General features: G+C 53.3%; 1 long non-coding RNA gene across 2 annotated transcripts; it reads left to right on the forward strand.

The window, feature by feature from the left end:
* The first annotated feature begins 695 nt into the window (after window positions 1-695).
* Window positions 696-15,048, forward strand: LOC128828984 (uncharacterized). Of its 2 annotated transcripts, none has more exons than XR_008443269.1 (3): window positions 696-812; window positions 4,447-10,077; window positions 13,905-15,048. It is a non-coding gene; the product is annotated as an uncharacterized LOC128828984 (long non-coding RNA). The 2 variants fall into 2 exon arrangements; XR_008443268.1 differs by lacking the exon at window positions 696-812 and adding an exon at window positions 1,392-1,568.
* Window positions 15,049-20,972: the final 5,924 nt, after the last annotated feature.

The raw sequence follows: 20,972 nt of genomic DNA on the forward strand, positions 1-20,972 counted from the left end.
ATGCTGTCACTACAGCATTTCTTTCACTAAATAAGGTTTTTACCAAATATAAATTGCCCTTAAAATTGTCTAACAGAAATTCTAATTGTATCTTTGCAATAATATCCCAAGTATGCAAGTACATCCCCTCAGAGCAGCACCACATTCCTCAATTGCTAACCCAAGTGAGTAAGTGATATTCTGCTAGAATCCCGCATGATTTATGCATTTGTGAACCCTGGGGCCTAAGCTGACACAAGAAAGGTAAGTGAGAAAGCTCGGAGCTCTCTGATGTCACCTGCTGGAGAGCAGAGAGACTTGACTGAGCGATGTACTAGCTAATTTAAATATCAACATTGTTCTCTGGCGGCAGGCTTCTGCTGGAAAGCAAAGGGAGTTGACTGAGCGCGGCAGTATCTTATATGCATATTAAAAGTCGGCAGTTTGGGGACATTGGGGTAAAATTTGAGTAAGTTTTGGGGTTGGGACCCATATTTTTAGTATAGCTTATTGGGAGCCTGCCTGGGCAGAGCCTGCCCCTGACTGAGTGTCTGGTCACCCTGACCTGAAAACCTGTTGCCCGACATGGAGAAGGAGCGCTGAGCTAAGACTGGGGCTATTTTAAAATTGTGTCTCTAGAAGGTTTTGCCAGTAGAGTGCTGATGTGTGTCTTAAATGAGCTGTTGAGGGGGGTTATTGCCCCCGTCCTGGGGGCGCTGTCATGATGGCGGCTCTGGGTGACTGACCGCAGGATGGAAGAGTGCGGGGCAGCGGTTGAGGCGCGCGGCAGTGCCTGGATTGGACGGCAGCGTGGGGCCACTTAGTGCCCGCTGGTGGGTGCAAGAAAAGCGGCTACATGGTGGGGGCGGGGCGGGGCGCTCGCTGTCTGGCGACTTGAGAAGAGCTGCGGTGCCGGCCTGCGGCGTTTGCTGACAGCTGGTCTCCCATTGGGCCTAGCGAGGGGAGGTTTTTCTGAACGCTGATCTCCCATTGGGCCTAGCGAGGGGAGGTTTTTCTGAACGCTGATCTCCCATTGGGCCTAGCGAGGGGAGGTTTTTCTGAACGCTGATCTCCCATTGGGCCTAGCGAGGGGAGGTTTTTCTGAACGCTGATCTCCCATTGGGCCGAGCGGCACCGATTCCGGCTGTCCGGGCGGCGGAACGGAGACCCCCAGCAGCGGGCGCTGCTGTCCTGCCTGGCGAAAAGCCGCAGGGGGGTGTTCACAGGTCGCGCCCGCTTGCCTGCCCTGGTGTTTTTTGGCAGCCAATGGGCTGTCGCTAGGTGACGTTTTCTGACTGGGGTGGCAGCCAATGGGCTGTCGCTAGGTGACGTTTTCTGACCGAGCTGGCAGCCAATGGGCTGTCACTGCCTGGGCGCGGAGATCGCTGCAGGTGCCCCGGCTTAGAAACATCTCGAAGCCCCGGGACCGTTTGGAGTCGCTGAAGGGAGGCGGGAAATCGCCAGGCTGGAGCGCGAGGCTCCTGCGGGCAGCGAACCAGCCGCAGGCCCATGGCGCTGCCGCGGGGGTTGGACCGAACTCCCTGCCCTGGCGGGCGCGCGCGGTGTTTGTAGCCGCAGAATCCGTTTCTGTGCGTGTGAGCGAAGTCCCTGTAGCCGGGCGGCCTGTACGGAGCAGGATTCTGGGGGGCTGCACAGTGGGAGTGGGGAACTGGGCTCCGGTGTCTGGCGTAGAGGGGTTGGGTTCAGAGCTAGAGGATTGGGCTACAGAGGTGCTTAAGGGGGTTAGGGTTGGGGAGCAGGTTATAGGGTTAGGGTTGGGGAGCAGGTTATAGGGTTAGGGTTGGGGAGCAGGTTATAGGGTTAGGGTTAGGGTTGGGGAGCAGGTTATAGGGTTAGGGTTAGGGTTGGGGAGCAGGTTATAGGGTTAGGGTTGGGGTTGGGGAGCAGGTTATAGGGTTGGGGTTAGGGTTGGGGAGCAGGTTATAGGGTTGGGGTTGGGGAGCAGGTTATAGGGTTAGGGTTAGGATTGGGGAGCAGGTTATAGGGTTAGGGTGAACAATTTTTGGTTCAAGTTGAGTTCCGGGTAAGGGGTGGTGTTTAAAATTTGGGGTTGGGGTTTGGATTTTGGAGAGAGGGTTTGTCCAGCAGCAGCATAGAAGTACGGGTGGCAATGGGGTGCCAACCACTAGTGATTTATCAGTAGGGGTATTTAGGTCGTTTTAGTGTCAGTTGCACCCTAGAGAGGGGGGAAGGGTCATGTTTGCTACAGGGGGCTAAAATTTTGGGAAAGGGGGTTACAAGTTGACCCATCATTGTTAAGGCTAAGATTTTTGTCATGTTATTTTTATTAAAAGTCATGGACAGGTCAGGGCATTAAATAAAAATTGATGGAAGCCCTGACCTGTCTCCAGGGCTGTCCATACCCATATGCAAAGTATGCAGCTGCGTAGGGCATCAGGAAATTTGCATACTGCTCCAACCCCGGCTCTTCCCTGCCCCAGCCCCACCTCTTCCTGCTCTGCCCCGCCCCTTCCCTGCCCCAGCCCCACCCCCACTCCTCTGAGCTCTGCAGCAGGGCCGGGCCTGTACTCACCAGCGTCAGGAAGTGCAGACACAGCACCAGCCACACTGTCAGTGAGTGCTGAGGGGTGATTACCCCCTACCTCCCAAGCCAGCCCCGCTTCCCCCCCGTGGAGGCCTGGGGCCTGCTCCCCCCGCCCCAATGGAGGCTTGGGGACAGCCCCCCCGTAGGGCCCCAGAATAGCTAGGACGGCCCTGCCTGTCCCTGACTTTTACTAAAAATAACTGACAAAATGGGGAAGCAGGGGGCATCTACCAACTGCTCCCGTGGATCCTGGGCTCCCCCCATCATCTGTGGGTGCGGCTCCAGAGTCCTCTGGGAGCTGCAGGGTCTGCCCGTGATGGCTGGAAGGTGTGGGGTCCCCTTGCTGCCCATGGTGGCTGGGAGCTCCTGGATTCCTAAGAACATAGGAATGGACATACTGGGTCAGACCAAAGGTCCATCTAGCCCAGTATCCTGTCTTCTGACAGTGGCCAATGACTAGTGCCCCAAAGGGAATGAACAGAACAGCTAATCATAAAGCAGTGGTTCTCAAACTTTTGTACTGGTGACCCCTTTCACATAGCAAGCCTCTGAGTGTGACCCCTTTATAAATATATTTTAAAGTGTTTTTAATTTAACACCATTATAAATGCTGGAGGCAAAGCAGGGTTTGGGGTGGAGGCTGACAGCTCACAACCCCCCATGTAATAACCTTGTGACCTCCTGAGGGTCTTGACCCCCAGTTTGAGAGCCCCTGTCATAAAGTGATCCATTCCCTGTCACTCATTCCCAGCTTTTGGCAAACTGGTTAGGGACAGCATCCCTGCCCATCCTCGCTTATAGCCATTGATGGACCTATCCTCCATTAATTTATCGAGTTCTTTTTTGAACCCTGTTATAGTCTTGGCCTTCACAACATTCTGACGCCACATGTGGCAGCTGGGAGCTCTGATGTCCGCCCGTGGCGGCTGGGAGCTACGGGGTCTGCTTGCAGCAGTGGGGAGCTGCGGGGTCGATCCGCAGTGGCATGGCCCTGTGGGGGCTCCCCAGCCACCCATGGCTGCTGGGAGCTCCAGGGTCTGAAAAGCTGCGGGGTGCCCAAACCATCAATGGCTGTTTGGAACTCCTGGGTCCATCCGCAGCGGCTGTGAGCTCTGGGGTCCACTTGCAGCAGCTGGGAGCTGCAGGGTTCATACACAGTGGTGTGGGCCTGTGGGGGCTCCCCCATCACCCATGGCTGCTGGGAGCTCCAGGGTCTTCCTGTGGGAGCTGTGGGGTTCCCCTGCTGTCTGCAGCAGCTGAGAGCTCCAGGGTCCCCCTGTCACATGTGGTGGCTGGGAGCTCTGGGGTCCGCCTGTGATGGCTAGGAGGTATGGGGTCCATCTGCAATGGCATTGGGCTGCGGAACTCTAGAGTCTGCCCGTGGTGCCTGGGAGCTACAGGGTTCCCCTGCTGTGGCAGCTGGGAGCTGCACCCCACCCCAGCATTTGGGGTTCCTCCACCACATGCAGTGGCTGGAGCTACGGGGGTGCATCTGCAATGGCATGGGTCTACTACGGGATCCTCCCGCCACCCGTGGCTGCTGGGAATTCTAGGGTCTTCCTGTCCCCCAGCTGCCTGCACCGGCTGAGGGCTGCCTGTGGCAGCTGGGAGCTCCAGGGTCCCCCTGTCACATGTGGTGGCTGGGAGCTCTGGGGGGCCCCAAGTGCTCACAGTAGCTGGGAGATATGGGTTCCATCTTTTGTGGCATAGGCCTGTGGGAGCTCCCCCATCACCCATGGCTGCTGGGGGCTGCAGGGGGCCCCTGCTGGCTGACAGTTCCGGTCTCACTGCCCCAGGGCTGAGGCAGAAAACTTCACTGAGATCTCTGGAAGTCATGAATTCTGTGATCTCTGTGACATAATCTTAGCCTTAATCATTGTAGACTCTCTCTTTTAATCTAGGTCTGCTCTAGCATGGATGAGACAGGGAAGAAGAAGCTCAGACCGCAGCACAGGTTTGGGCAGTGATGGCTCTTGGGTTATTTGCTGTGCTTGCAGAGGACTTGTCAGGCCAATGGAGCAGCCCAGCCAGGAGGAGCTGGAAGAAGAGGACTTGAGCAGCCCAGACATCCAATTTGGCAGGAGCTGAGGAGCCCAAGAGTTCTATCTGGTGATGGAGGAGGAGCAGCTGTGTATTTTGCTGAAATGATGTCTCTCTATCCAGTGTCTGAGTAGCAAGGTGCCTCCCTGAGAGCAGAGAGATGATTCTTGTTTGCATGGGATGGGTCCTGGGGAGGTTGGAGCCCTGCATTTGGCTCTTAATGGGCTAGGAGCATCACCTTGCTCCCCAAGACTGAATGTGAAAGAGGAAAACCTGCCTGCAACTCGGGACACTCTGTTATTCCTTGTCTGTCCTTCCAAGTCACTGGGTGTGAGTCACTGGACACAATATCGAGTACTGCCAAAGAAAACCATCTTCTGGTCCTTCAGAGGACCTGAGCATCCTGGCCAGGCATGGGATGGGATGGGGGTAGGGAGAGACCTGCAGGACTATAGTCCCTTACCAGAGCTGATCACTTCAAGCACTGGCTGGGCTGGAGGGGACTAGGGAAGGGGGCTCCAGGAAGCAGAAGCCAGGTGACCTGATTGCCCATGTCTGTCCTCCAGACGCCAGTACTGGCCTACGTCCTCTTTTCAGTTCCTAATGACATTGGGCAGATGAGAGAATGGCCAACCTGGAGGAGAGACCAGGAGAAGGAGCAGCCACCCTGAGCCCATACAGCAGGATAGAAACCAGACAGCGAGCTGTGGAGTAGGTGCAAATGGAAATTTGCTTAAGCTAAGTATTGAAAGAGTGCTGCAAACGCTCTTGTCTCTGGAGAGAAACGTGTTATGTTAGCATGGGGTGGGTCCATGAGAAAAAAGTCGTTGAATATAACTGGGGCATGTGAAGGTTGGGGGAGCCCTGGCTTCCCACTCAGGGAGTTGTCATGGCCCAGGGAAGGGAAAGTATTAGTTTTCCTGAATTATGGTTATCTTCCAGGAAGGCAAATAGCCTGTAATCACAGATGCTCAAGCCTTAGCTCTCTGCCTTCCACATCACTGGGTGTGAATAATTGGTCATTGCACTCTGCTCCTTGTCTGTACTGCCTCTAGCTTCCTTCAGAGGATGTGAGCATTCTGGTTAGGTACAGACTTCTTTGGGATAAAGGCAAGGGGAAGGGACAACCACGGAGCTATCCCGCTGCTGGCCCTGTCACCTCCGGGCCCCTGTTTCCTGCACCATCCACCCAGCAGAACCTGCCCCCGCACCGCTTCACTGGTGCTACATGCAGAGCGCAACCTGCTGCTCAGGGATGTACAAGCATGCGGTCTTCTGGCTGCTGAACCACCTGCTCCAAAGCCTGCCACAGGTCTCACCTTCCTTGGGCAGCAAGACTCTGGCCAGGGGGGTCCCTCAAACCTCCTCACATCCTGTACCCAGAGCAGCCTACTAAGCACAGAGACTGAGGCTAACAAACCCCGCCCGCCTCCAGCTGGAGCTGCAGCCCAGGGCCCAGCTGAGCCAGGCAGCCAGCGACCCAAACAGGTGGGGCCCCTGGTGTCTCAGGAGTAGGTATTGCCACCATCTTCTCTGTAGTACCATAGCAACGTTACACCATAGTGACTACCTGCAGGGCACAAAACTGGCTCAACGGGGTGGGCAAAGCTGGGCCGGGGCTGAAGCATCACAAACTGCTCGGTGTCCCAATTTCCTACTACTAGGAGTTACTGACACCTAGATTTTTTTTTTGGGGGGGGCTGTCCTGCCACATTTGCTACACCCACAATTTCCCATTTCTGGGTCTAGGGAGTTGTGACAGGTGGGTTGGACCATGTCAGAGTTTTGATTTCTGTGAAATCTTTATTTTAAATTGGGACACTCATAAAATGAGATTGTTCTAATACGTATGTGTTCTAAATTAGCAAAATTTTGATTTACTTGTGTCCAGATTTTAAAGAGATTTCACAGGAGTAGCAAACTGTGACAGGAGGAACAGCTGTCTGCCCCTCCCCTGGTTCAGAGGTAGCCATTTCTGACAACCAGCAATTCAGGCACCAGTGAAGGTATAGGATCATAAATAATTTCCTTAAGATTTGTTTTTAATAATGTATTAAATATGGTAAATACAACATCACAATAAAAACATAAGAAGGGTTAAGGTTAAAGTTTGGGCAGTGGGCTGGGTTCCCCCCCCTTGGGGAATGACCCCAGGTGGGGCAGGGGATGACCTGTGTGTAGACCTCCCCCACACCATTTGGGCAGTGACTTCTGGTGGCTAGCTGTGACACTGCCCTGTGTATAACCACCAATTGAAGCACTGACACCCCCCCCCCCCCCCCACACACACCATTGTGTCAGTGGCCCCTCTGCAGGGCTGGGCTGGGGGGGTCCCAAGAAGCTGTGTGAAGGGAGGAGTCCCAGGGACCTGCTCTCTCTTTCTCCAGGGATCAGCAACGTGTCCATGGTAAAAATTTTGAGGCCTGTGGTAATTTGACAAGAAATGTTGAATGACTGACTGACATAACACCCCCAATCTCCATCACTAAGTACAGTAATTTTGTCAAGTGTCCATTGCACAGCATGGTGGTGCCGACCCTGTCTCTCTCCCCACTGGCCAAGTCTCTGTCAGCACTAGAAGCAGCCGGGCCCGGCCCGGCCCTGCCTCCAACCTGGGAGAGGGACCCACTGCCAAGATGCTGGGGCTTGTGTCATTATAGACCCCTTCCAAGTGTGGGTCCAGGTCCTAGGCCTGGAAACACCCACTGACTGCATGTGTGTGTAGCCCTGCTCAAGTGCACCAGTATTTGATTGAGCCAGGACCAAAACCTTTATGGGGCCAGTCATGTAAAGGACAAATTTCTGCCTATGTAGATCAGAGCTCTTTGGAATCACTGAACAGAAAGTCTGCAGCAGAATCAAGTTTTACAGTAACTGTTAATTAGTATTTAATGCTTCTAACTGCACCACGGCAGCTAGCCTTCAAAGGTGTGTGTGAGGGAATTGGGGTCATGTGCTAGCGTAATCAAAATGGCTGCCCCTGTGGAGGGCTTTTCATGAACAGATTCAAAGGAAAGTGTGTTGTCATCCCCATATTACAAATTAGGAAAAAGAGAATCTTTTCCACTAGCTATCTACTAGTAGGTTGTGTGTGAGATGGAGGTTTTACGGAGCAGGTAGCTACTTCACTGCCTCATGCTGTTTGCTTTTCTTTTTCAATAGCCTAATTCCTGTGGCAAAGCTTACAACTGCTCTATAAGAACATACAGTCACTTGTTTCATAGTGAATATATAAATATGCAGCGAAAAATCCTCATTATTCAGGATAATGTAGAAAGTGAAGACGCTGGCTTTGATTGTTAATTATTCATGCCCTAATTAATAAAACGTTCAGGGAAGCTCCAAGTTATTAATCAATTGTTTATAAAATGCATGTCAAATGTAACTTGTTTTCAAGCAATAACCAAAGCTCTTTAATGTTTGTAAATCTCAAACAGTAATTATTCTATATTTAACTGGCATCCAATGTGGAGCTTTGTGGTGGGGTGTCTACCCCACCCAGGACTGGGAGGGGTTTAGGTGATTAGTCAGGTCTATTAACTCCACAGGTTGCACCTGGAGGAAGAGCCAGAGAGCAGAGAATTGACTGCAAGCAGGCTCAGCTGGGCAGGACCTATAAAGCTGGCAACAGGAAGTGGGAGGAGTGTTTGGAGGCTGCTCCTGGGTGAGGAGAGTTGTTATTAGGGAGGAGAACTTGAAACTGGCACTCCCAGGGTGGGGGGCAGGAATGGTAGAAAGCAGTCTAGGGAAAGAGCAGTGAGGAGTGGGAGAATAAAGCCCAGAACTGCTGGGTTGAGGGTCCCTGGACTGGAACCTGGACTAGAGGGTAGACCCAGGTTCCCCTACTGTCTGCTGGGGAAGTGGCACTATCAGGGCAGTACAGGAGATGACTTCCTGAGACTGTTTGTATAGAAGGACTTTGGGTAACCCTGGGAGAGGGAAACATGGATGATGACCTGGCTGGAGGGCCTGGTCATGAAGGGGCAGCTGCAGTTCCTGGAGTGAGACCGGTCTCCAGGGCGAGAGAGACATACTAGGTGAGGAGGACATGGCAACTGTAGAGCTAATCCCTCAGAGTGGCCAGGAAGAGGCACCACTAGCAGTGAGTGCACCTTGTCTGTGATGGGATCCCCAAAGGTGCAGCCTGGGACTGTGCCCCCTGAACTCTCACCAGTCTGGGCTGCCTCTCACAATGCCTTGCTAGTGACCAGCAGCAAGCTCTACAGGAGTTGTGATCACTCAGCACAACTGCATGTGGAGCCCCACACCCAGCTAGATTGCATGGATGCTCCCAGAGCCATGCATGAATGCTCCCAGAGAAAGGCACTAGCCATATGCCCTGCAGTTCCCAGCACTGTACCCCAGGAATATATCATCTTGCCCTGCTCAAGAGGGGCAGTGCAAATGTATTAATTGGTTCACCACTTCAACAATGGAAAGTGGACCTACACCAACCTTTGCAAACCTCAGCAGATTTGCCCCACACTTTGTACAAACTCACTGGTAAAGATAAACAAACAAGTTTGTCTATAAAAGGTAGATTTTTAAGTGAGAGGCAGAAAGTCAGTTAGTTACCAAAAGAAATAAAATATAAGCATGCAGTCTAAACTCTCAACTCCATTAGACTGGGCAGCAACTAGATTAAGCAGTTTTTCTCACCCCACTGGATATTGCAATCCTTAATATACAAGTTTGTTCCTTAAACCTGGGCCAATCTCCTGTATTGGAGTCTTGTCATCTTCTTGGTGTTTTGGTTGCTTGCAGCATAGGTGGGGGCAGGAGAAGGGCCCAGTATGTGTGCACTCTGCCTGTTTTATACCCCCAGCACAAGTCCAGGCATGTCTGGGGGGCATTGCTGAGTCTCTCCAAGCAAGGTTGAGTAATTCCTCTGGTGTGGCCTCATGCAGGTGAGTCATTACATTGTAGCTCCCTTGCTGGATGATGGGTTTTTTGACACCCTGCCTGGGCATTGATTACTTTCCTTGCCTCTGGGGAGCTACTATCTAGTTGATTTCCCCACCTTACAGCATGTTTTAATGACCACCATACAACAAGATTCTCATAACTTCATATGCATTAATGATACACATGTATGGATAGAGAAATGTCTTCCAGCAGATCATAACCTTTCCCCTGATACCTTACAAGGAATGCTTTATATGCAAGATCATGATTATATGATAATGAGAAATATGGGGGTTACAGTATGCTCCCCAAGGTATAGAATGTCTCACTGTCTCAGGCTTAAAATATGTGAATTAAAAAGCTTGTCTAATATGTAACTATAAAATATTTTTCTCTTCAGACAAGATTAAACATTTTTATCTAGGAAGATGACTGAAGCTGGTCATTGCAGAGCTACATTTACTGTCTGTTGTTTACCTTGCACAACACGATTGCTTTGTTACTATTAGGCCCATCCCTGGAGATGGTTACATGTGGAAGTGCTGTTACCCACGTGTTGGATCAGACCCATAGCTGGAAAAATTAAGGTTTGTGTGAGACAAGTTAAGCTTTCCTCTCCAGATGGGGAGGGCAAATAAGAATTGAGGAGGTCGTGTGATTAACTCAGGAGAGACTTGGGGAAATAAGGGAGGAAGGGACAGGTTCCTGGGATAGTCCCTGGGGAAGGGAGCTCTGGTGGGAGCCTGGGCTCATAGAGGGCAGATGGCTGAGAACCTGTAGCAGGAGTGAGGAAGTAGCTGCAAGTGTGTGCTGCAAGGAGCAAGATTGGCTCTTGCAGGGAGGAAAGGAACAGAACCTATTTCTGGGAATGAGAGCTGGGAGCTCCAGATACTGGGAGGGAGAGTTCACTGAACCCAGCTCTGGCAAGGAGGGCTGGGGACTCTTGATTCAAGGAGAGAGGAGTATTACTCCTAGGGGAATTCTGTGCCAACAAAATAAAAATTCTGCAATAAAAAATTCTGTGCACAATATTTTAAAATTCTGCATATTTTGTTTGTCAAAATAACACAATATAATCACACCAGTTTCAATTTTTTGGTCATTTATTTAAAAATACCTGTTGGCAAGTATGTCTAATGCAGACAAAAAGATTCAGAATTTTTTTTGACAAATAATTCCTTACTAGGCATATTAATACAGAACTGTGAGTAATTGATATAAACTTGTGAGGATGCTGCCCGTGGGAGCCAGCTGAGGTCACTTAATCAGGGTGAACTGCAAACAAAACGGGGCAGACAAACCCCAAACGCTGGTGGATATTTTAATACTTAGATTTACCAAACCAGCACAAAACAGCTTTTATAGTACTTCACTGGTTACTTAGAAGTTCAAACAACACAGTTTCCTTAAAGTGCCCAGCCTCAGGCCTCTGTCCAGACACACACGTCAGATATGGTGATGATTACTGAAAATCTTATCATATAAAAGAAAAGGTTCTTCCAATTCCAAAGGATCAGCCACACACCCAGGTTTAATTATAACTTAGATCTTACCCAAAATACACGCTTATAGCCAATTTTTATTAACTAAATTAAAAAAAAATTTTAAAAAGGAGAGAGTTGGTTAAAAGATTAATATACATACAGACTTGAATTTAATTCGTGAGGTTCAGATACATAGCAGAGGTGAGCTTGTAGTTGCCAAAAGTTCTTTTAGATATAGTCCATAGGTTATAATTTAATGTTTATATTCAGGATGACTCCAGTCAGTGACTGGGGATCTCAATCCTTGTGGATTAAGGTTTCCCCTTCTTGAAACCCAAAGCAGATCTGAGATGCAGAAGGATCGTGTCCCAAGGTTTTTATACATTTCCAGCAGCCTTTTGGCCTGAGAAAACAATAGGCTCAACTTTCCTTCTTCTAAACATCATGGCAATTAGCACAGGATCATTTATCCATTAAACAGTTTAGATATAGGTTACCACAACCTTCAAAGAGACATCTAGCCAATAATACTATTTCACTTAAGTATCATTATAAATGTCCTCTCGAGGTCCCTTCCAGTCCTATAATCTATGAATGTTAATATTTCCTTTTTGATCTTTGAATTAAAACTCTAGCAATAGACAAGACTTGTTTGCCTACATCACAAGCCCTGAGCAAACATCTACCCTTTTACCTCTAACAATACAGACTTACATTTCAAAGCTCTATTCATTTACCTATCTTCCTAGCCAGTCTCTAAAGTTCACCCATGGGTCAGCTCAGTCGGTGAGTTAATTAACTTTTTCTGGCCCTGTCATCTTTCAATCAGATATATGACACTCATAACATCACAAAACTACAATATGGAACCGTATTTCCCGCATCCCTCAGAAGCAGTGCAAAGGCATGGGGAAGTCAGGAGTAAAGGAGGAGCTCAGGGAGAGGGAAATAATTGCTGGGAAGGAGTGAACGTGGAGGGATGTTGAGTATGTGTGGAAAAAGTATGGAACAGGGTGTGTTTGGTTTTTTTTTGGGGGGGGGGGGGACTGTTAGGGCTTCCCCCATGCAGACTGTGGCTGACCCCTAGCCTCTCCCATTCAGTGAGGCAGATCTGCCCCTGTACCCCCATGTTTCTGTGCACCCCCACTTAGACACCCACTCCCCCATCCCCATGTGTCCTTGCACCCCCTGTCCACATGTCATTCACCCCCACTCTCACATCCACTCCCCCCCAGCCCTGCACCTCCTCCCCCTGTCCCCATGTGTGTCTGTGCACCTGCTCAGCCACCCCCTTTCCCCTGTAGGTCAGCTCTGCGCTTCACTCCCCCTCTGCCCCTATGCATCCGAAGAAGTGGGCTGCAGTTCACGAAAGCTTATGCTCTAATAAATTTGTTAGTCTCTAAGGTGCCACAAGTACTCCTGTTCCCTCTGCCCATGTGGCCCTGCACCTCCACTCCCATTCAGCCCCTGCCCCCACCTCTCCTCCCCCACTAGCCCTTATGAGACCCTGTCTGTCTCCCCATAGCCTGTCTCCTGACCTGGCCCAACAGGTGCTGTGAAAAAGGCTGGCTGGGAGCGGCTATTGTGTTCTAGCGCCACAGTGCCCTCTGGTGGGCAAAAGGCAGAGCTGCAGAAGTTTTCTCCTGGGAGCTGCTGCTCTGATCTAGTGCCACAGAGCCCTCTGGTGGGGTGTGGAGGGGGGCGGGGAAAGGTGGAATTGCAGCAACTTTCTAGCAGAAGTCTTTTTTCTGAGCAACAAATTAAAAATATGTGCATCTCATTAATTATGAACATGTACAGTGGCACAGAATTCCTCCAGGAGTAACATAGAATCCTCAAGGCTACCAAACCATGTCACCTTCAGCCAAAGACCACACCCCACCCCAAGGGAGCAAAAAGCCTGTGTGAACTCAACACACCCGAGACAGGAAGAAATTCATTCCCGCTCATTGATGGAGAAGTTTGATAGGCAGTGCGGGGCCCATGAAGCACTTGCTCAGGTGTGCTTTCCATTTCACAACAGGGCTGGACTCTGATCCTCAAACTTCTTTTCCCTTGGTTCTAAACACAACCCAAGAAGAAATATGAAAGTTATCATTGGAGTTTGCAATGCTGTGAAGGCTCTCAACCACAATCCCCTTTCCCATTACACCGTTAGGTACACCACAGGTGCAAGGCCTCTGCCACCTCCCCCTGCAAGGGCCTGCACACAGGGATCAGCTCCCTTTGAATGGCCTCTCACCCCTCTCTCAGAGGGCTCTGACTACCCAAGCACTTAAAACATAATTTCAGGGAAGCAGACAGGTCTCCCGTCAGCTCTAGATCGCATCCACTAGACTAGAGACAGCAGCAACAATAAGTCACTTCCATTCATGCCTCTCCACCTGTAAATCTATACCTAACATGACCCATCTAGGCACAGAGCTATTAACACCCAAATCTGCATCCCCCACGGGTTTCTACACCTGCCCATATCCAATGACAGGAGATAGTAGAAGTGTCTTTGGCTGGTAATTGTCTGGAAGTGTCCCCCTCGTCCCCATAACTAAATGTGAAGGAGGGTGACCTGCGTGCAAGTAGAGATGCTCTGTAGTTTCTGGTCTGTCCTTCCATGTCATCTGGTGAGAGTCACTGGAGACCACATTGTTCTCCAGTTCCATACTCAACCGTTCCTTTCTTCAGAGAACCAGAGCATCCTGGGCAGGCCTGGGTGTCGTGGACTGAGGGTGTGGAGAGACCTGGTTGGTTATAGTTCCTTATGAGTGATGAGCATTTTAGGCCCTGGGTAGGCTGGAGAGGTATAGGGAAGGGGATCCAATGAGTAGCAGCCAGGTGACGTGTGTGTGTGTGTGTGTCTGTCTGTCTGTCTAAGTCTTCCATGCACCAGTGCTTGCTTAACTTACAAGTGTTTTCTCTCTCTCTCTTTTCAGTTCCTATTGATTTTGGGTAGATGAGAGAATGACCAACCTGTGGCAGAGACCAAAAGGAGCAACCACCCTGAGACCATCCAGGGAGATGGAAACCAGACAGTGATCTGTGGAGTCAGAACAAATAGAAATGTGCTTAAGTTAAGTATTGAGGGAGGACTGCAAGAACTCTTGTCAGCATGGGGTGGGTCTCTGAGAAAATGCCTTTGCATCTATGTGAGGTACGATAAGCTTGGGGGAGTCGTTTGTCCCCTCTCAAGGACTTGTCTGGTGCTATGGAGTCTTCCTGAAGTATGGTAACTATGTGGAGAGCAACTTCCCTGTAACCAGAGATGCTCAGTCCTCAACTCTCTTCCTTCTACATCACTTGGGTGAGCTTCCCTGGTCACGCCACTCTAGTCCTCCTCCCTACCAACTCTGGCTTGCTTCAGAGGATGTGAGCGGGGGGACCAAGAGTTGCCCTTGGCCCGTGTGTCCGCTCACAAAGGTGCATCACCCAGGGCAGGTGGAGGGTCCAAGGCTTAGCACAGCATCCCGGACTGATGTGCTCTGGCCTAGGTTCCTGAATCCTGCTCCCTGAGGGCTGTGCTGGCTCCGTAGCTGGACCCCGCACCAGGGAGGCTCTTATGGGCGGTGAGCAGTCAAAGGGCAGTAGGGAGCTGAGGAGCAGCCACAGCCCTGCGGTCCCAAGGAGGACAAGATGGGGAAGCTCTGCGGCTGTCTGCACTCTGACATCAGCTAGTGCGGCAGCCGCCTCACCCTGCCTGACTCTGGCTTCTGGCCTCTGACATGGCCATGGGCCAGGGCCTTGGAGGAGAGGAGGCGGGGCTGGCACTTCACTGAGGAGGAGCAGGGGGTGGAGCCACAGGAGGGGCAGGGCCTCATGGCAAAGAAGATTGCAGCTGCCACCAGAAGAGGCTGGCGCTGCCCACGGCTGGCCACGGGGTGTTATTGTTTGTTTCTGAGAAACACTCTGCGCATTACTTTGAGTTGCCACTGGGTGTCACCACTGCTCCATGGAAGAGAGAGTCCATGCATTACCCCTGACTAGCCAGTGGTGTCACTGCTGCTCCTGAATAAACAGTTTGTGCATTACTCTGTGTGTCCCCTGGGTGTCACTGCTGCTCCAGGGCAGATGCATTATCCTGACTGCCCACCCACCGGGTGTCACTGCTGCTCTGGGAACATCATCCGTGCATTACACTGACTGGCTTCTAAGATAAATGTGTGGTAAAGGCTGAGTACAGACTCCTGCTCCCTCTAGCTGCAGCTTAGTTTCTAATAAAAGGTTTCCTGCTCATTCTGGGTGCAGGGGGAGAATTTCACCATCTTGGGAGTTTCTGATCTCCCAGGGCAGGGAGAAGCATGTCCTCCTGAGCAGAGGCCTGGAACCAGGAAGGTGACTACAGGTGTTCTTTGTTCTTCCTTCATTACTTCTCTCTAAGGTATTGGCCAACGTGCTCTCTCTCCTTGTCTGTTGGTCTACAGCCTCCCATCATAGACATGTTCACCTGCATGTGTCCAGTAGTGATTGAGACATAGACGTCTTTAGCTCTCTGTGCAGATCTATTCAGTGTGTGTGTGTGTGGGGGGGGGAAACAAGGACATAAAGCTGCTGCTGCTTCTCACATGTGCTTCTAGTGCAGTGTGTCTTGATGCAGCAGGGGAATTGTAGTCTCTTACATTTGTTTGCAGAATGTGCTGCCCTATGTGCTATTTCGTGCAGCTGGGGGTGTGATTAAAAATACATAAATACATCATATTGACAAGTTTGCAAAGACCCACTTGGGCATTGAAAATGTATTCCCCAGAATGCCTCCCTTCCCGTTTCTTCCAGTATCCCACCCCTACTGTGTTATGCTTATAAGAAGCACACAGGATCTTTTTCAGGGGAAAAGGCAATACGCTGCGTTTATTGGAGATACAACACTTAGCATATGCATTCAATCACACTCACACTGTCCCACCAGTAGATGTAGTTACCAGTACAGAGTCCGGAGCAACCTAGTGGCCAGCTAGGTTGATCACGGGTAGGGAGGAGCCAGGTTCTGTCGGTTCTGACACGATGCTCCGGGGAAGTCTTGGCAAGACAAACCCAAAATTTCATAGCAAAGCACCCTGTTTATATAGTGATCTTAACTTCATTGGGACCAATGAGTTTTGTATAGTCAATTGCCGTTTGACGAGCACTTGTTTTCTAAAATTATTCTTATTTTATTCCTTCATCAGTCTCTCGGGGACTTACCCCATGCTGGTTTTGATCACAGCTATCTTGTCCCAGTTGATAGGTGCTTGCCTTATTTTTTTCAATTTGTCAATCTGCGCCCCTTTGACATCTCAATAGGGGCATGTTGTAATCTCCTGGCGCCTTTGTCTGTCCTCCCTAGAACATTTGGTCTGGTGATTGCCTTCACACTTATCTTCTAACACACACACTCCTCATTCATGCACAAAACAGGATTGATTTACACACAATATTTGAACAGGAACATCAAATTGCAATGCAAGAGAAAACAATTATTTCATTCTTTTACTTTTCAAAATGCTAATTTTATACCTACAACAAAGCGGTGACCCTAAAGGTCTATTTCTGCCTTGAAATCTGCTTCAGACACAAGATTCTGGCTGGCAGGAGGAGGAGGATGTAATCCTGAACCTTCTACAGATGGGGAAACAAGCACGTTTGAGGCTGAACCATCACACCACGGAACAATACAGACAATTTTAACTACATATAACTGAGTTCTTTAGTATCTCAGTCATGCTTATCACACTGGCAGCCTACTCTAAAGAGTAAGGATGTATTCTGTTAGGTTGGTAGTGTTTTTTTAAATAAAAATGTGTGGTGGTGGACTATGCATTCTAGCATCTCTAACTCCAACGCACCTTTGCATAACAGTGCCACTTAATCTCTGTAATAATGTATAGAAAGATCTGTTTCTCCATTTGTACCGTCACAGCAGGTTTTTTTACATCACAAATTACTAAACATGTGGGAAGAGGGGGCAGGCTACTCCCCTTTCCCTTCACTCTGGACCACATGTACCATGCTGGAGGGGAGCTATCCCAGGATTTTTGCAGGTACCCTTTTGCCCCATCTCTATGTTGAGACGTCACAGCACGGTCAAGGCACTGAGCAGGGGCTTGGATCGAGGAGAAAAAGGTTTGGAGGTGGCAGGGGCGGTGGGAGTGTCTTGTGCTTTCTCCCACCATGAAGGGAGGAGCCAGAAACTTCTGGCTGCCGGGGGGTGGTGAGAAGCACAAGCTGCTATGAGACGTGCCCTCTATATGTGCAACAGCAAGTCACAGAGGGAGCATCCCTGAGCTGTGCTGCCAGTGGGAGCAGCCAACTTCACAGTGGGGGGGATGGGTGACCCCTCCCATGACTGGGGACAGTAGGCTACAGTGGGGCACCCTTAGCCACCCCCCCCCCATCAACTATGCTTTCCCTCCTTGGCTTATGTGCCTCAGTTTCCTCCTCTGAAACCACTTCAGCTCTTGCTCCTACCACCCTCCCCCCCGGCACTCACCCTCCTCCACTCACCTAGATAAAGCCCCCTAATCCCTCTCATTTCTTCCCCCTGGGGCATCTGCACCCCCATCCTCCTCATCCAAAATCTTCTACTCTCCCCCATCCCCTGCATCCCTCCTGCTCCTGCCCATTCCCATGCCCCCTGAGCAGGTCCTAAAGCAACCTGTCCCCACTTCAACTCAGATGGGCCTAGCCACAACCTGACACCCCAAAACTGCCGGAACCCTGGAATCCCTCTGTTTATTCCCCATCTCCCACCTGCCCCCCATTGCCCCTCAGCCTCAATCCTCCTCAGGAGACACACACACCCCGTAAGACCCCCCCACCCTCTGCGCCCATCCACAGCCCCCACTATTACCATGTGCCCAGCTAAGCCCCGCTAGCGGGGGAGGGGCAGGGGCAAGGAATGAAGCAGAGGCTTGTAGGAGATGTAGTATACCCCGGCCTACAACTCCCATCAGCCACCGCAGATCTAGCGGCACCATGGCCGAGGCGGGGTCCGGTGCCCCCTTCTCGCAGCGGCCGGGTCGGGGCCCAGCGCCCTCTGTTTGGGCGGGAGGCGCTTTTGGCATTACACCTTCCGTTTACAAAGCGGGGCCGGAAACGGAAGTTGTTGGAAGAGGAAGTGATATCAGCGTTCTGGACGCCAATCGCGGTACGCCAGGGAACCCGGCTTCCGTCCTGCGCCAGTCGCTTCCGTCATGAGCGACGCAACCTGGGAGTTGTAGTTTTTAGAGTGCTGCTTTCTCGGGTATGTTTGGTACCGACACGTCTCAGCCACTGACCCCAGCGCGCCACAGTCTTGTCTAACCCGCACCTCCAGCCCGCCCCATCCTCCCTCGTCTCCCCGCACCTCCAGCTCGCCGCAACCCTCTCTAACCCGCCTCCAGCCTGCCCCCTCCCCCCGCAACCTCCCTTGCCCCCCCGCACCCCGAGCGCGCCCCAACCTTCCTCGTCTCCCCGCACCCTCCCTCCCCCCCCAGCCCGCCACAACCCTCTCTAACCCGCCTCCTCCCTCGCCCCCCAGCCCGCCGCAACCCTCTCTAACTCGCCCCCCCCCCGCACCCCCAGCCCGCCCCATCCTCCCTCGTCTCCCCGCACCCCCAGCCCGCCGCGACCTTCTCTAACCCGCCTCCTCCCTCCGCAACTTTCCTCGTCCCCCCCGCACCCCAACCTTCCTCGTCTCCCCGCACCCTCCCTCCCCCCCCAGCCCGCCACAACCCTCTCTAACCCGCCTCCTCCCTCGCCCCCCAGCCCGCCGCAACCCTCTCTAACTCGCCCCCCCCCCCGCACCCCCAGCCCGCCCCATCCTCCCTCGTCTCCCCGCACCCCCAGCCCGCCGCGACCTTCTCTAACCCGCCTCCTCCCTCCGCAACTTTCCTCGTCCCCCCCGCACCCCAACCTTCCTCGTCACCCCGCACCCTCCCTCCCCCCCAGCCCGCCACAACCCTCTCTAACCCGCCTCCTCCCTCGCCCCCCAGCCCGCCGCAACCCTCTCTAACTCGCCCCCCCGCACCCCCAGCCCGCCGCAACCCTCCCTAACCCGCCCCCAGCCTGCCCCCTCCCCCCACAATCTCCCTTGCCCGCCAGCCCGCCGCAACCCTCTCTAACCCGCCCCCAGCCTGCCCCCTCCCCCCGCAACCTTCCTTGCCCCCCCGCACCCCCAGCCTGCCGCAACCCTCTCTAACCCGCCCCCAGCCTGCCCCCTCCCCCCGCACCCTCCCTTGCCCCCCGCACCCCCAGCCCGCCGCAACCCTCTCTAAACCGCCTCCTCCCGCCGCAACCTCCCTCGCCCCCCAGCCCCCCACAACCTTCCTTGTCCCCCCCGCACTCCCAGCCCGCACCCCCAGCCCACCGCGACCTTCCTCGCCCGTCCTGCACCCCCAGCCCACCGCGACCTTCTCTAATCCGCACCCCCAGCCCGCCCCCCGTCCCCCCACACCCCCAGCCCGCCGCGACCTTGCTCGCCCCCCGCGCTCCCAGCGGGCCGCAACCTTCACTAACCCGGCCGCCCAGCCCGCCCCAGTCCCCACCGCACCCCCAGCCTGCTGCAACCCCCTGTCCCCCCACACCCCCAGCCTACCGCGACCTTCCTCGTCCCCCGCGCACCCTCAGCCTGCTGCAACCCTCCGTCCCCCGACACTCCCAGCCTGCAGCGACCTTCCTCGTCCCCCCCGCACCCCCAGTCCGCTGCGACCTTCCTCGCCCCCAGCGCGTCCTCCGTCCCCCTGCACCCCCAGCCCGCCGCAACCTTCCTCGCATCTCTAGCCTGATGCGACCTTCCTCGTCCCCCCCGCCCCCCCAGTCCGCCGCGACCTTCTCTAACCCGCCCCCCCCAGCCCACCTCCCGTCCCCCCGCATCCCCAGCCCGCCACGACTTTTTCTAACCTGCCCGCCCCCCATACCCCCACACTCCCAGCCCGCTACGACCTTCCTCGCCCCCCGTTCCCCCGCACCCCCTTCTCTAATCCGCACCCTCAGCCTGCCATGACCTTCTCTAACCCGCACCCCCAGCGCGCCCCCCGTCCCCCCGCAGCCTGCCACGACCTTCCTCACCCCCCCTGCACCCTCAGCATTCCCCCACACCCCCAGCCCGCTGCAACCTTCTCTAATCCACACCCCTAGCCTGCCGCAACCTTCTCTAACCCGCACCTCCCAGCCCGCCGTGACTTTCCTCGTCCCCCCCGCACCCCATCCCCCCACACTCCCAGCCCGCCCCAACCTGGTCCCCAACCCATTCGCGCACCCCCCCACACGCCTGCAACCTTCTCCAACCCGCACCCCTGTTCCTCTAGCCCAAACCAACCCACTCCCATCTATCCCCCCACCCCATCCATTGGGCCCCTCAGTCCTCCTTTCTTCTCCCTCCAACACCTCCTAGGCCACCACAAACTGCATCCCATCCCTACCTTCCCCCATCCATGCCTCCTCCCATAGTGCCCTCAGCCCCTCTCCCTCCCCAACACCACCCAGCCTGCAACAACTTTCCCCAACCCACAGGCATGGATCCCTCAGTTCATTCCTCCACTCTTGGGACTCCTCAGCCCCCATCTCTCTCCAACATTCTCCCAGCTCACCGCAACCTGCGCCTCCATCCATGCCTCCACCTGTAGGGACTGCTCAGCCCCACTTCCTCCCCAACAGCCCCACCAGTTCATCCCCCCATCTGTTGGGCCCCTCAGCCCCCTTTACTTCTCCCTCCCAACACCCCCAGCCAAACGCAACCTATACCCCACTCTGTCTCTAGATCTGTGGGCCCCCCCAGTGACTTTTTCTTCTTTCTCCAACATTCCCCAACCTGCACCCCCATCCCTACCCTTCCCCCCAGTCCCACCCTCCACCCATGGGGCCCCTCAGCCCTTCTCTCTTCTTCCTCCCCAACACGAACCCTTTGTAGGACACGGTCAGGCGCGCTAGGTGTGCATCCCCACTGGCCAGGTCTTGGGAGCCATGGAGAAGTAGGAGGGGACGAAAACCATGCAGGGCTGTGACTGTCGGTGTTAACTCAGTCTCTGTTCATTGAGCGGGGCCGATGTAGA

Source organism: Malaclemys terrapin, chromosome 25 (assembly GCF_027887155.1).
Source record: "Malaclemys terrapin pileata isolate rMalTer1 chromosome 25, rMalTer1.hap1, whole genome shotgun sequence".
Classification (NCBI taxonomy): domain Eukaryota; kingdom Metazoa; phylum Chordata; order Testudines; family Emydidae; genus Malaclemys; species Malaclemys terrapin.